Source organism: Protopterus annectens, chromosome 7.part0 (assembly GCF_019279795.1).
Source record: "Protopterus annectens isolate FY-2018-M chromosome 7.part0, PAN1.0, whole genome shotgun sequence".
NCBI classification, from domain to species: Eukaryota; Metazoa; Chordata; order Ceratodontiformes; family Protopteridae; genus Protopterus; species Protopterus annectens.
Genome location: NC_056739.1, coordinates 1269276993 through 1269294499, shown reverse-complemented (window position 1 = coordinate 1269294499; position 17507 = coordinate 1269276993). Strand labels below are relative to the sequence as shown.

At 38.6% G+C, this 17507-nt stretch overlaps 1 protein-coding gene across 3 annotated transcripts in view; it reads right to left on the bottom strand.

Annotated features, from left to right (window-relative positions):
- Positions 1 to 17507, bottom strand: part of IQCH (IQ motif containing H) — a 4045691-nt gene that overhangs the window by 1244360 nt on the left and 2783824 nt on the right. The gene's annotated exons all lie outside the window — the stretch shown is intronic.

The following is a 17507-nucleotide window of genomic DNA, read 5'->3' as shown; positions in this document are numbered from 1 at the left end:
ATTATTAATTACACAAATTCAACAATACAATTCATTTTGTAATAATAAAAAGAAGTCACACTGATTTCCCAATTGACAGTAGTGATTGCCAGACATCTATAACAGAATGCTTGGCATAAGCAGTTGCAAAATTTACTGAGAATACACTATATCCAGCACCCACTGTGGTATATTATGTTATTAAATAGATCTTATCCATTTGTTGAAGCTCAGATATCCTCTAATTTCTCTTAGGGAGTTAATGGATGTGAATCAGAATATTTGCTGCTTGTGTTAGTTATCATCTTGAAGGAAGGAGATAAGGAAGGTGGAATGATTCTAAAGGAAGTAGAATGCCAATACCAGTGGGTCCCCTATGTTTAAAAACTTAAAAAAAATCTTTAGAAATAAAAATGCTTCCTTACTTACAATACTGTTTCAACAGATTGATGTTTCACTCAAAAGTAAAGGTGATTCCAAGAGAAGGGAATGTTGGGAAACATAATCAGTGCCCATTCACAAATGGGAATTCTATCTATTTTTCACAGAATTTTTCTTATATTTTTTTTTCCCCCCTTAGGTTCAGGGGTTCATAGAAAAGTAGAAATGTACTGGGCAATTCATCTGCAGACCATTACAAACCTATTCAAAAACCTTATTCAAAAGTTACCTCTAGCTTCAAGTAGGCCAATACAAGATAGACAGGGGGGCAATTTGGGGCAGCCCATCCAATTACCTAGGTTTACCTTGAAGGCGGCAAGGGTGCTACTCTACTTTACATGTACAGGAAGTTGGTTCCAGAGCTAAGGAATATATTGGGATATGAATATGTCAAGGCAAAATATTATATATCCACTGATGAAGGTTTAGTTCTTTTAACAAGTACTTGAGGTATCATTAGTTCTGCAAAGAAATAGGCGGTTGAATAGTGTTGGATCTTTCATAGCACTAAAAAGCTAGACATAGATCTCTACAGAGGAATCTGTAACAGAGAAAGGGTTGGCAGTTTCTCCTGATAAGTAATATTTTGAGGCCACTGATCCTTTTATTTATGAATCTCTGAGGTCTCTCAAGCTGCATTGTATGTTTGGACAAATATATACTAAAACGTGCAAAACAATTTATTGCAAGTGCAGAAGGTTACCTGGTGGCTCTATGCAGGACTCATGAAGTATCATCATCACGTGTCTATTGGTGGCCCACTGCATGAGGTAATGATGGCAGCTAGGCCAGCATAGATAGTGGAAGCTAGCATGCTGTACTGCCTCCAATGCAACTCACTGGAAAGCAGTAGTAGTAATTCAAAACCAGTGGCTGGACCTATGTCAGAAATTAAATTTCATGGTAAACCTTAAAGTCCCCTGTTTTGGAGATTCTCTTTCTTCAGAAAATTCTAGAAATATGCATCTGAATAAACACTAAAATGGATAGTTTACTTATGCCATGCAAGCTCTTCTGCTACCCATGACAGTGATAAGGACTTTATTTTAATCCTTCTGAAATTACTCTTTTGAAAGATTATTTTTCCACTTTTCTCAATGGCTGAATCTTTCATGCACTGACAGCCTTCAGGTGTGTTTTGCCATTAGTATCTGAATTTGATGGACCATTTTAATTTTCTCTTTCAATTTTTCCATTTTTGTTTGGTGGGTGTCTGTTATAGGGTTTATCTGTTATTCCTAAAATACTTTGTATTTAAAATAAAGTTTGTGGCTTGAATGTCTTCATTATATTTGTCGGACTTTCCCTCTATCAGACGTTGCCTCATTTTCTCCAACCTGTGAATCTTTTTTTCTGTAACAAATTTAACTTAAAGCTTTCAGTCTTATTTCTACAGCCTTACTCAGTAATATTTTTGAGGCCACTGATTTTTTTAGTTACGAAACTCTGAGGTCTCTCAATTTGTGATCAAAATCATGTGAAGAACCCACATAAAACACATTCAAAATGGGATTTAAGTGCAATTTGTCTTACTAATTTACAGTTGTTATATGACTTCAATCAAAGGCATTAAAATCAATAAAAATTCATATTTTTTGTTAAATAAAACAGAAATGTTATCAAATATTTACAGTTTGGAAATTCTGACTGAAATGAACTGATAGTACAGTTGCATAAGTCCTATTTACCTGAAGCAGTAAATGTTTAGTATTTTCCACTCAGAACTAGTTTATGTTCATCATTCACCCTGCCTCAGTGACATATAGGTTCTGCGCCTGCACAAACCCACTCTGGTAGTTTTACAGAGCTCAGAATCTCCTCCTCTGACTCTCTGTGATAGGGGATTGCCTAAGCCCCTCCCATCAGGGGAAGCCTAACCCCATGTCATACAAAGTCTGTTCTTCAGGCATTTAATGCTAAGTAGGAAGAATCAGGAAAGACCAGAAGCAAAAATTGCCTGAAACCAATCAGTTCACGCCAAAAACACCAACACAAATAAGCAAAACCAACCAACAACACAACAAGCTTGGATGCCATCGGACTATATATAAAATAAGGGGTACGGTGGGTGGGTGCTGCCACTGAGGTAGTGTGAAATTTGAACATATACCAGTACAGGTATGTAGGACTTACTCAACTTTACTATGTTAATTATTCACACTGCCTCAGTGGCACATGTGTAGATTCCCAAAGCTTATCCTACCTGGGAGGAGGATGAAGGATAAGGATCCAGAAGCCCCTGCAGAATTATTCTCACATAGCCTGCACTGAAACTTGAGAAAGAATCCACCTTGTAGTGCTTTGTAAAGGTATGAATACAGGATCAGGTTGCTGCCTCTATAATGCTTCTAGAGTCCAATCCTTTCTAATATGCCACCAACAAGGATAAGGCTCTGGTGGAATGTGTCTTAACCTTGATTGGAATAGACTTATCATGGTGGGAGTAACCAAAATGAAATAGAAAATAAGCAATAATTTGCTTAGAAACTGTCTGACCATTCTTATCCCCAGAATAAGAAATAAACAACTGTTCAGCTTTCCTGAGGGGCTTAGTTCCGTCAATGTAGTACCTGAGCTGTTTGGGCACATCCAAGGTATGGAAAGTCTTCTTTCCCACATTTTTAGGTTCCAGAAAGAAAAATGGAAGATTGGTGGCTTTATTAGTGCATAGAACAACCCTGGTCTTGTAGAAAATCAGATAAGGTTGAGTCACCATGACAGCTTTGCACCTCAGAGACTCACTCATCTTGTAGATGTTATAGCAATAAGCAAAACAGATTTTCAAGTGATGAACCTCAAATCAGCCTGAAGGGCAGGTTCAAAATGAGGTGAGATACATTTTTCAAGAATAAGGTTGAGATTTCAAGATGCAAGAATTTACTTTCAGGGGAGTCTCAAGTGGAATACTCTTTTCATAAACTGTTTGAACACAAAAAGAGAGGAAACAGTGGGAGCCATGGGGAGATAAGCCAAAATGGCAGCAAGATGCACCTTGATAGATGCATAAGATAAGCCATCATTAAGTAGCACACACAAATATTTCAAAACCAGAAGGGTAGACACCATACTGGGCTCTGTCATACCTGTTATGCAGCACCCAGAAAACCTCTTCCACTAGTAAACATAACATTTTTGAGTTGCACATTTTCTTGTTTCTTCCAATACCTGCTGCATATCCTCATGGGACAAGTGCCTAAAAGGTATCAAGAAAGAATCATCCAGGCTGTCAGTAGTAACCTCTCTAGGTTTTGGTGCACCAGTCACCCCTGACACTGTGTGAGTAGATCCAGAGTGTGAGGAAGCTTGTGGTAACTGCCCTTGACCAGTTCCATTTATAGGTAGTACCAATTTACTCAGCCAAAAGGGGTCACCCAATGATCTTTAGTAATTCTTTCTGAATTTTCTTTTTGGTATCAGTGGAAAGGGTGGAAATGCATAAAGGAAAATTCATGTCCAAGGGAATGAGAAAGTTTTATTCCTCCAAGCAAGGCTACAAGGATGTCTCATACAGAATGTTTCATCTGTATGTTTTGAAGGGAAATGAACAGAACTACTTTAATTGTTCCCTACATGTGAACCAAATCTAGGAAGACCTCTGTCCTGAGGTTCTACTCATGAGGGTCCATTCAGGATCTGCTTAATCTATCTGACACTAGATTTTGCTCTGGTGGTATGCATGAGGCCTGAAACATCACAGAATGCTGCAGCTGTAGTTCCCAGGCCATCACTGCCAACCATCTATAACCTAGTACCGCCTTGTTTTTTCAAGTACCACATGAATGCTGTGTTCCTTGTGACCAAAAAAGGGGGACCTGGAGACTATAAGTGGTGAAGAACTGTTACGGTTTGAATCACTGCTAACATTTCTTTCATGTTTATGTACGTTGTAGTGACTGAAGGACCCTATTTGCCTTTCACTTAAACTCTGCTATACACTACTCCCCATGCAAAATCTGGCAGGTCCCTCTGGACTGACTGAACTGGGGTCAGGAGGGAAAAGGGTAGGTCTGGACTAAAAGACAACGGATCCCCTTAACTCTCATTTCACAAAATCCAGCACTGGCACCTGGAATTCTAAAGGATTCAGGAGCTGGGTCCAACAAATATTTAAGTATACCACTGAATCTTTTCCATGTGGTGTCTGGCCAGTAGTGTCATGAGGATCACTGATGTCATGAGGTCTAGAGTTTTGAGAAACTGTCTTGTGGAGGCAGCTTCTAGAAGAAAGAAATCCCTGGAAATGTTCTGTAAAGTTGGTATTTTATCTGCTGGTAGAAAAGCCATATTTTTTTCTGTGTCCAACATACATTCCAGCAAGACAACTGTTCATGAGGGTGTGAGGCATGACTTTTATAGGTTTAACTTGACGTTGGGAGCAACTGGAATGTGATGGCAAACATCCTACAGATATAAAGTCAGCACGGAACAGTCATCCAGAAGAAGGGACAGGACCGTCTGCATGGAGAGCATTTTAAATTTGGATACTTTCCAAAAGGTATTTGGATACAACAAATATAACACTGGTCTCTACTAAGCTCCTTTTCAGTGACCAAAAAGGTTCTGATGTAAAATCATTTTCCTTTTTGTAGAGCAGAACTAGTTCTATAAACCATGTTTGCAATCTGTGAAGGGGTACCAGAGAGAACAGATGTGCCTGGTCTGGAGGGTGCAGGGGAATTTCCCTTAAGGAAGGAGGAGGAGTTTCTGTCCACTGCCAAGTGTATTCTCACTGAATTATTCTCAGCTCTCACTTGTCTGAGACTATTTATGGCCAGGCTGCTAGGTTGCGTGAAAGCATGGAGGAAGGAGGAAAGAGAAAGGGGACGTGGGAAAGAAGTAAGGACAGGATGTCCTGAGTCTTGGCATAGTTATTTTTTAGCAGGTGAATAATATATTTTTTTTTTTTTGGAAAATTAACCCCTTTTGTTTGGTTTGGAAGCATTATTCTCCTGCCATTTCTTCTTGTTACCATGACTCTTGTTAGGTTGGGGTTTTAGTTTGTTCTGCCTTTTGAAGCTGGATACCTTGTTAGGAGAGAACCTGGGAATAATGAACATTCTAGAAAACCCATTGTTTCAGTATAAATGTCAGTGGTGGCTGGAAAGATGTCAAGAATTAATAAAAAAAAGAAGAAAAAAATGCAATGCCTAGCTAAAAGGGCCTCAGCCAAAACAGATTATAAATTATGGTTATATAAATTACTTTCTCTATCAAGAGCATAACTATCAATATAAATAAACATTTAATTGACTGAAATTAATTCCACTAAAAAGGCAGATATTAACAGGTTATGAGAAGTAACTTTCAGAAAGCACATGGTAAGCCTGTTAACAAGATAAAATTAGCATGAATAGTTGTTAGCTAAGGGTCAACTGAATGAAAAAAAAATGATCACCTACTGATGCACAAGTATGTTGACACACTATATTCAGCCCCACCACAGTTAATATTGTGTTAACAGAATATCATAAAATATGTGTTAATCTACAATTTTCTATAAATGTGAAAAAAAATATATATATATATAAACAATAAGTATAAAGGACAGAAATATATGTTATGAATGGGTCTATAGTATAACACTGAAAGTGCATATGTGCGACTACATGAAAGTTGACACATAATAGACGAAACCTGAAAATAGCGAACGGCCACATAATCGAAAAATGTTATGCGGCCGTTCGCTAAAAAAATAATTTAACACCATAAACAGGTGGGGGGGGGGCTGTGCCCCACACACCCTAACTAAATATACCAACTCTGAGATCGAGGGAAGGAAAGGGCAACTCCGTGAAGTTGGCCAACTATCTCCTTGCCCTATGACATATTCATCGAATCGCTTAAAAGAGATTCGATGAATATGTGTCGCTGTTTCCGTATTCTCTCAGAAGCTTTTTCGTGCTTCTGATATAGACCCGTTATGACTCACTTCTGTGGTTTGCCCAACATACATGACAGGTTTCTGCAGACTTACTGATCTGGTTATATTAAGCTCTACATAAGTTGTTATTATTACTGCTGTATTACTTTTGTATGCTGCAAATTAATCTTCATTAATTCCTAGTTATTGTGCAGAACAACCTGACAGATATCAAAATTCTTTTCTCACCAAATAACATAAAAGAAATGAGTAATTAATGTAATATGAAAGCTGAATGAATAAGAAGTGCTTATAACAGCAGTAGCTTGTTTAAAAATAAAATGTTTCAGACAACATTGCTAAAGCTAGATCTGTGAAATGGTAAACCTTAAAAGATTAAGAGCTAAATTCCATTTCTTTATTAGAAGCAGGAATGTATCCTCTACAAAAATTGAGACACTCAACTTCAGTCTTTGTCAGTTGATTCTAAGCTAATAAACTATATTGACCCTGTAATGCTTTGCTTATTTACTATTTAACCACTTTTTCCCCTCATAGAGTCAGTTCTGGTTTGTTTTTACTCATGCATCAATTTGCGTCTACCATCCCATTGTTTATGAATCTGGATAGTAACACGACCAAGTACAGATTCAGAAGTTATAACAGCATTCCAAACCTCATTTTTATATCCTCAGAAAAAAAATTGTTATGTAACCAAGCATACTGTCTCAATATAACATAAGTGGCTGCATTTCTACAAATTGTGCTCAGACCTTCCAAGCTACTTCTCAAAGTATGTTTCAAAACCTGAGTCACATTAGAAACAATCACGTTCATACAGCACTGCTGTTCAGCATGCAATGATGCAGTAAAGCCATCTAAACCGTAAGCACACTGCAAAATAAATTCCCACAAAACTACCTGATAATTTAAAATTCTAAAAACTAAATTTCTAAACTGTAAGCACATTGCAAAATACATTTCCACAAGAAGCCCTGACAATTTAAAATTCTAAAGGCTAAATTAGTAAACTGAGCCAACTTCTTCCCTGTGATTCTAACCTCTTGGCAGTTGTATCTGGTGGTGGTGGGTTAGAAGAAGCCAAAACTCTCTTGTTGGAGTTGGCAGCTGGGGAAACTGCAGCTGGATTAGATAACAAAGCAGCAAAGAAAGCTGGAAGATAAGAGTGCACCTTGTATTTCCTCAAAGCCTTTTTAAGTGATGGTTCTTTAGCCAAAGGGGGTTTTACATGCAGTTTTATAGACATCTTCTATGGCCAGTAACAGAGAAAGAACACTCAAAACATTAGGAATGTCACCCTCAATAATACCCTAAACTTTGCCAATCTCTGGTGTGGCTCCAGATTACTTCCAGTCAAATATATCTCTAAACCTAATCGAAAGGTTACCACTTGCATGGGTTTTTGAACCTGCCCACCTTCAAACGTTTCAGACCGGATGGACTCAGAGTGTTCACTACTGTCTACATTAGAGTCCCCATCAAAATCTGTAATGCCAGACCGATCTCTAGAGAAGGTAGCCCCATAGTTATTCTGAATAGAAGCATAGCCTCCAAGAATAACTGATTGTAAAACATTTTAGCTACTGATTGTCTGTCATGTGGTGAAGTTTCTTTTTCTGTTTCTTCTTATTATGAACTACACTGGAGGACAAAATATCTGGGAACAGAGTATTATATCAGGCAAGGGGTCTGTTATCCTGGACCTCTCCTGTACCTAAAGGGTTTGATTTTCTTGTATCTGAACCAGATACTGGAATAGGCCTGGAGGACATGTCTGACCCCTGTATCATAAAGGGCAGCGGGATCACACCAGATGTGACTGGGAAAAAGGTAAGTAATCTGCAGACCATCTTAAGGCAGCAACCGATTCACAAAACATAGACCGAGGCATGTTTTGGTTGTGTTTTTTTCTTTGTAGGTGCAACTGGATTTGAAGGGAATGGGGGAGCACTATCAGGATCCATCAAGTCAGGGTAAAAAAAAACTCCAGCCAAAATAATTCACTGACGCTGTTAAAGCCTGACTAAGGTCAGCAATATTTAAAAAAATATAGACTATGTTCCCACACAGCAAATGGGAATAAACTGCCTAAAATATGGCAGAAACAGCTTAAATTGTGCTAAGCCTTTTTCTACAGTCTGCACAGTGAAGTAAACAGCACCACACACAATCACAAGATAAAGTAAAATGCAGTCATCCAAATAGTAACAAAAAGTCAAATATATGTCCTTAAATCAAACAGAAACCTTTTAAAACAGTGTAAATAAGCATTTACATGGAGATTTCTGTGTTAGAAATTAAAAAAAAACAATCACCACAAAAATGTAAAGTTTGTTTGTTTGTGTCTTTCGGCTTATCCCGGTTAGGGGTCGCCACAGCGGAACTCCGGTCCGCTAATGATTGGCAGTAGATTTTTACGTGCTGGCTTGCCGGGCCTAACGCACAACCTTCAACGAAGGAATGCCCATTCACGCATGTCGACACACAGAAGACGCTCTAACTGAGAATCGAACGGGCAATGTCTAACTGTGAGGCGACAACGCTACTGCAGCACCACCACCACAGTGTGACCACAAAAATGTAAAGTAATTTTCAGTAAAACTGAGATATAACAATAAAGATGTCTATAGCAATTGCTGTTGTATCTTTTGGCTTTTCCTGGTTAGGGGTCGCCACAGCGGAACTCCGGTCCACTAATGATTGGCAGTAGATTTTTACATGTCGAGTTGCCGGCCCTGACGCACAACCTTCAACGAAGGTACGCCCATTCATGCATGTCTCCACACAGAAGAAGCTCTAGCTAAGAATCGAACAGGACAACGTCTTATTGTGAGGCGACAACGCTACTGCAGCACCACCACCACAGAACTAAAGATGTCTATAGCAGTGTTAAATCAAAAGTAAATATCATGAAGAAGAAGAAAAAAAAGTGAAAAATGCAATATTTTCCTGTCAGAACGTCAAAATGAAGTAAGCCAATAAAAGAAACAGTAGGCGTCTTGACACCCTGCCCTATGTGAATGAGATAGTCCCCAGTGTTCAAATGAATCCACAGAACTTCAGTTTCCAGTACAGGTAATAAAACATTTTACAAAAGCCCCATAACTTCATAAAAGCTGCATTAAGTATACAAACAATACAAATGTGAGTTAGAATTTAATAGCAATAGTAAATAGCAAGAAAATTTAAATAAACATTTCACACACACACACACACACACACACACACACTTAAATAAAACAGAAAGACATTAAAAGTATATGATAATAAAAAGGAAGAAAAGCTCCCAAAGCGATTTTATCTGTGTCTAGAAGCTGTAATCCACCATTGCAGGCTGCTGAGGAAACTGAGCAATGAGACTCCTATAGCTGGCACTAAAAGACTGAACAAATGACTTTTTTTGTTACAGGGATTAGGCTTCCCCTGATGGAAGCAGCTTAGCTTGATACCTATCACAGAGATTCTGAGCTTTGGAAAGCTGCCAGTGTGACTTTGTGCAGGGACAGAACCCATACGCCACTGAGGCAGTGTGAATGATGAACATAAATTACGTCTGAGTGGAAAATAGTAAAGTGGCAACTACTTTTTTCCTAAGTGAAGAGAAAATAAAATTCCATTGAAAAGTGTTGCTTTTATAAGGAGCTCATAGGTTGATAGGTACTTTTTAGGCATTGATCTGTGAAGATTTTAAGAAGCCTAGCCTCAGATTCCCATGGAACACCTTTCGCGTACACCCCCCATCCTCAAACAACCTGTATTTGTAACAAGGTGCACACCAAGTACTATAAATGTTCTAACACATTTCTTTTAGATCCTTTTACACACAGACTAATCTGAAGACCCCCACCCCCACCCCCATTCTACAGAGCTGCACATCCAATAAGTAATGATGGCAATGTCACACTAGCAGTCCAAGGCAGGACTCATGATGAATAGCAACATTACCATCCAACCACAGGGTTCATGTCTGACTCATTTTATGTATATTACAAGGTAAAATCTTTACATTATTAATTACACAAATTCAACAATACAATTCATTTTGTAATAATAAAAAGAAGTCACACTGATTTCCCAATTGACAGTAGTGATTGCCAGACATCTATAACAGAGGATGCTTGGCATAAGTAGTTGCAAAATTTACTGAGAATACACTATATCCAGCACCCACTGTGGTATATTATGTTATTAAATAGATCTTATCCATCTGTTGAAGCTCAGATATCCTCTAATTTCTCTTAGGGAGTTAATGGATGTGAATCAGAATATTTACTGCTTGTGTTAGTTATCATCTTGAAGAAAGTAGATAAGGAAGGTGGAATGATTCTAAAGGAAGTAGAATGCCAATACCAGTGGGTCCCCTATGTTTAAAAACTTAAAAAAAATCTTTAGAAATAAAAATGCTTCCTTACTTACAATACTGTTTCAACAGATTGATGTTTCACTCAAAAGTAAAGGTGATTCCAAGAGAAGGGAATGTTGGGAAACATAATCCGTGTCCATTCACAAATGGGAATTCTATCTATTTTTCACAGAATTCTTCTTCATATATATATATATATATATATATATATATAAATAAATATATATATATTTTTTTCCTTAGGTTCAAGGGTTCATAGAAAAGTAGAAAAGTACTGGGCAATTCATCTGCAGACCATTACAAACCTATTCAAAAACCTTATTCAAAAGTTACCTCTAGCTTCAAGTAGGCCAAGACAAGATAGACAGGGGGGCAATTTGGGGCAGCCTATTCAATTACCTAGGTTTACCTTGAAGGCGGCAAGGGTGCTACTCTACTTTACATGTACAGGAAGTTGGTTCCAGAGCTAAGGAATATTTTGGGATATGAATATGTCAAGGCAACATGTTATATATCCACTGATGAAGGTTTAGTTCTTTTAACAAGTACTTGAGGTATCAATAGTTCTGCAAAGAAATAGGCGGTTGAATAGTGTTGGATCTTTCATAGCACTAAAAAGCTAGACATAGATCTCTACAGAGGAATCTGTAACAGAGAAAGGGTTGGCAGTTTCTCCGGATAAGTAATATTTTGAGGCCACTGATCCTTTTATTTATGAATCTCTGAGGTCTCTCAAGCTGCATTGTATGTTTGGACAAATATATACTAAAACGTGCAAAACAATTTATTGCAAGTGCAGAAGGTTACCTGGTGGCTCTATGCAGTACTCATGAGGTTTTGTCATCACATGTCTATTGGTGGCCCACTGCATGAGGTAATGATGGTAGCTAGGCCAGCATAGATGGTGGAAGCTAGCATACTGTACTGCCTCCAATGTAACTCACTGGAAAGCAGTAGTAGTAATTCAAAACCAGTGGCTGGACCTATGTCAGAAATTAAGTTTCATGGTAAACCTTACAGTCCCATTTTGGAGATTCTCTTTCTTCAGAAAATTCTAGAAATATGCATCTGAATAAACACTAAAATGGATAGTTTACTTATGCCGTGCAAGCTCTTCTGCTACCCATGACAGTGATAAGGACTTTATTTTAACCCTTCTGAAATTACTCTTTTGAAAGATTATTTTTCCACTTTTCTCAATGGCTGAATCTTTCATGCACTGACAGCCTTCAGGTGTGTTTTGCCATTAGTATCTGAATTTGTTGGACCATTTTAATTTTCTCTTTCAATTTTTCCATTTTTGTTTGGTGGGTGTCTGTTATGGGGTTTATCTGTTATTCCTAAAATACTTTGTATTTAAAATAAAGTTTGTGGCTTGAATGTCTTCATTATCTTTGTTGGACATTCTCTCTATCGGGCTTTGCCTCATTTTCTCCAACCTGTGAATCTTTTTTTCTGTAACAAATTTAACTTAAAGCTTTCAGTCTTATTTCTACAGTCTTACTCAGTAATATTTTTGAGGCCACTGATCTTTTTAGTTACGAAACTCTGAGGTCTCTCAATTTGTGATCAAAATCATGTGAAGAACCCACATAAAACACATTCAAAACGAGATTTAAGTGCAATTTGTCTTATTAATTTACAGTTGTTATATGACTTCAATCAAAGGCATTAAAATCAATAAAAATTCATATTGTTTTGTAAAATAAAACAGAAATGTTATCAAATATTTACAGTTTGGAAATTCTGACTGAAATGAACTGATGGTACAGTTGCATAAGTCCTATTTACCCGAAGCAGTAAATGTTTAGTATTTTCCACTCAGAACTAGTTTATGTTCATCATTCACCCTGCCTCAGTGACATATAGGTTCTGCGCCTGCACAAACCCACTCTGGTAGTTTTACAGAGCTCAGAATCTCCTCCTCTGACTCTCTGTGATAGGGGATTGCCTAAGCCCCTCCCATCAGGGGAAGCCTAACCCCCTGTCATACAAAGTCTGTTCTTCAGGCATTTAATGCTAAGTAGAAAGAATCAGGAAAGACCAGAAGCAAAAATTGCCTTAAACCAATCAGTTCACAGCCAAAAACACCAACACAAATAATCAAAACCAACCAACAACACAACAAGCTTGGATGCCATCGGACTATATATAAAATAAGGGGTATGGTGGGTGGGTGCTGCCACTAAGGTAGTGTGAAATTTGAACATATACCAGTACAGGTATGTAGGACTTACTCAACTTTACTATGTTAATTATTCACACTGCCTCAGTGGCATATGTGTAGATTCCCAAAGCTTCTCTGTTAGAAAAATGTGTAATAGTAATATGCATGCTTAGTGCATTTGAGCTTTAAAAGGGTTAATACATTTATTCTGTTCACACTGCATGAATCTGCACAGCTATTAGAAACTTAACAAGAAGCATTTCATTTCTGCTAATGTCATGGCAGGAATGTAGAGAAGATACCATAGCACTTCTACGATTTTTAGCCGCTGAAGGACATATGGTAAATAAAAGTAAACTGCAGCTTTGGAAAAAAACAAGTCAAGTACCTGGGATATGTAATATCCAAGGAAGGTAGAACATTAGATGAGGACAGAAAAATAGCAATTTTGCAAGCACCAAAACCCACTACCAAGAAGGAAATTATGTCCTTCCTGGGTACAACCAATTTTTGCCGGAGCTGGATTCCAAACTATGCCTTAGAATCTGCACCTCTGACTGACCTTATATATAAAAAGTCTATGGCAGCGCAGGATTTGTTACAATGGACACCAGAAGCAGAATCTGCTTTCTGCAAACTAAAGCAGTTAATAGCATCCTCATTAGTTCTGGGATTGCCAAACTACCATAAAAGTTTTTTCCAAACTGTAGATTGTAAGCAGTGTTACATGACATCAGTATTAACACAACAGCATGGGGATAGGCAACGCCCCATTGCTTACTATTTATCACAACTAGACCCAGTGGCACGAGCCTTACCCCACTGTGTACAAGCAGTAGTTGCAGCTGCAATGGCAGTACAGGCTTCAGCCTCAGTAGTCTTGTTCCACCCTCTCCCTCTCACTTTGAGAGTACCTCATGCAGTCGCGATTATTTTGCTACAAGAAAAGGTGGCATATCTTTCCCCTGCTAGGCATCTTTCCTGTATGACTATATTGTTGAGCCAACCTCATATGACAATTGAACGCTGCATAACTTTAAACCCTTCTACTCTGCTCCCGACCCCTGCAGATGGCACACCACACCGCTGCCTGCAGGTAATTGAGCAAAAGACACTACCTAGAAAAGATTTCACGGATGTCCCCTTGGATGATGCGAAGAGACATACTACATAGATGGCTTGTGCAGGAGGGGTCCTGCAGGACAGAACCTAGTAGGATATGCAGTAGTTTCTGATACTGGGATTATAGAACCAAAACCTTTTCCACACAACTTATCTGCGCAGGCAGCAGAATTGATTGCCCTGACACGGGCATGTACCTTAGCAAAGGGTAAATGTGTAAACATTTTTACTGATAGTCACTACGCTTTTTCTACTGTACATGTTTTTGCGCAACAGTGGAAAAACCGGGAATGATAACATCTACTGGCAAACCTATAAATCATGCACAGTTTATTTTAGATCTTTTAGAATCTATTCAGTTACCTCAGAAAGTAGCCATTTGTAAATGCACAGCTCACACCAAGCAACAAGATAGTATTTCAAAAGGTAATGCGAGAGCTGATACAGCTGCAAAACAAGCAGCCACAGAAGTATTTCTTTTAAATGAGGAATTACAACCCTCTGAGATTTTAGATTTAGATATGTTAAAAACAATGCAGGCACTCACTACGCAAGCTGAAAAACAACGATGGATAAAACGAGGAGCAATCCTCAAAAAGGAGCTGTACATCTCTAGAGAAGGAAAACCGATACTACCCTCTAATTTGTTTCGATATGCAGCTTTGTTGAGCCATGGGCAGTGCCATGTCTCAACAGGGGGATGGTACAGCTGGTGAACCAAGTGTTCACAACGTATGGATTTACAAACTACTCTAAAAAATTTTTGTTTGATGTGTCAAATTTGTAACAAACATCATGCACAGGGGGCAATAAAGCCCAAGCAAGGGAGTTTCCCTACACCAACATATCCGTTTCACACTATCTGTATGGATTTCATAGAATTGAACAAATGTGAAAATAAGAAGTATTGTCTTGTCATTGTAGATATGTTTTCCAGATGGGTGGAAGCCTTTCCAACAAAAAATCCAGATGCAGCTACGGTGGCAAAACTACTTGTCAAGGAAATCATTCCTAGGTTTGGTATTCCGGAAAGGATCTACAGTGACAATGGTACACACTTTGTAAATCAAACCATACAGCAGTTGAGTAATCATTTTGGTATTTCTTTAAAAAATCATTGTGCATACCATCCACAATCTGCAGGGCTAGTTGAAAGGCATAATGGTATACTAAAAAACAAATTGAGAAAATTAATAGCTGAAACAGGAAAAAACTGGTTGTACTGTTTGCCCCTGGCACTGATGAGCATGAGAACTGTCCCTACAGCAAAAGGACTGACTCCTTTTGAAAAATTATTTGGAAGGGCTTATTATACACCCCAGTGGAAACTTCTCATGTCATCAGACTAGGAAGCTGATTTCACACTAGCTGAATATATGAAAAAGTTGTTGAGTTCTAAACATCTGTTGCAGACAAATTCTGTTTCAGATAAAAAACAAACCGAGACATCAGAAGTGGCAGTGACGCCCGGAGATTAGGTGTGGATCAAAAATATCAAGAGGAAGAATTGGTCATCACCAATGTGGGAAGGTCCCTACCAGGTGCTTCTTTCAACCCCCACTGCAGTCAAGATAGCAGAAAGAGCTTCGTGGATACACCTGACGCACTACAAGCTGATTAAGAACTTTGAGTTGGACAAAAATCTTACCTCTCCATCGGGGCTCTCAGCACAAAGTCTGGCAACAAAGGGGGGTTAGATCAATAGGACTGATCCGTCTCAACCCCAGTGAAGAAACCATCGGTGCTGAAGGTCCTATTAGGGCAGAGAGTAAGAGCACGTGTCCAAGATGATGGAATTCAGTAAAATACAAATGCACCTACTTGGAAGAGTCGGAGAAAACAGAAATACAGAACAACCGTTTCCTCAAACGTATTGCATAATCATCCTGTTGACTGTACTAGTGACAATAATCTTTTTGTTGTGGCCATTCCTTTTCCCAGCCACACAAATTGAACTAAACAAGCGTGCAGAGTGGCACGCAGAGTGGCACCCAAACTTTAACACTTACCAGGCAATTAAATATGTGTATGCTGAGACCTTCAATGTTTCGAATTGCTGGATTTGCACAGCTTTGCCAACAGCATATGGGGGGTTGCTGTTAACTTCAGTTCCCCTAGGAGCCAACAAGACCTGGGAAAACTTAATTTATGATACATCAGATGTCACATCACAAGATAAAGTAGCATTGCACTTGTCTGTCCGACAGAAGGGAACTGTGTGTTTTTACAAGAATTATACAGTTCAGGTGGGTTGGAGCAATTGCAATGTGACTGTTCCCTATAGAGGTTACACTAAACCTGATAATGCCAGATCCTATTGCAACACAAGCTAAGATACATTTTTTGAACTGATGCATAGGACAACTGAAGAAGTAAAACATAATGCTGATCTCTATAAGCAACTGTCTATAATCGACAAAAAAATGTTTCATGCAGAGCCAGGGCATAGTAAAGTTACTACCAAAGTAGAAGATTGTTACTTTGTATGTGGTAGGAAAGCATATAAATGGTTACCTGAGAATTGGTCCGGCAGTTGTTTTTTGGGGTACCTGGTTCCGGCCATACGACGCACAGCAGTTTTACCTCAAGGAAAAATTTGGAATGTCCGAGAAATCAAGAAGCCTGTCAATCCAGTGGGGCAAATCAATGCATGCTGGAAAAACCATCATGCTGTGGGCTTAGGGAAAAATGGATTGTCACATATGGACTTGAGTGATACTGTTATCTCGTGGGCAGGTGTACTGCCAGCATATGGAGCAACGAAATCAATCTGGGAACTGAGAAAATTGTCTAAGCTTCTCGAAATAATGAGCAATGCAACCTTTTCTGCCGTAGAATTGGTGACTGATGAACTGACTGCCATGAGAACAGTGGTGCTTCAAAATCGCATGGCTCTTGACTTCAACCTAGCGGCGAGAGGAGGTACATGCGCTTTAATCCAGGAGGAGTGCTGTTCATATATTCCTGACCACAAACACGAGATAGACAACCATCTTGAGGTAATTCAGCAGGTGTCAGCCATGACCAAACCAGGACCAAATCCATTGATGGACTTTTTCCAGAAATTGTTTGGGGGGTGGGGCAGTATCCTGATGAACATTCTGATTGCCATCTGTGTAGGAATAATCCTATTGGTGGTATGTGTGTGCTGCTGCATCCCTTGCATAAAAAGACTGATTAAAGACTTTACAGACATTTCAGTTTCAGAAACCTTATACCAAGGTGCTGAACTTGAAGAATTGCTAAAAAACTGAAACTGCTTTTATAAGTTTAAACAGAATGACTGTCTTAACTGCAAATCCTGAGTAGGAAGAGGTTAGGGGAAGAGAAAAACTGTTTATACTTATCTTGAAAGTAGAATAAAAGTATTAAAAGGGGGAATGTTAGAAAAATGTGTAATAGTAATATGCATGCTTAGTGCATTCGAGGTTTAAAAGGGTTAATACATTTATTCTGTTCACACTGCATGAATCTGCACAGCTATTAGAAACTTAACAAGAAGCATTTCATTTCTGCTAATGTCATGAAAATAACAAGAGACATTTCATTTCTGC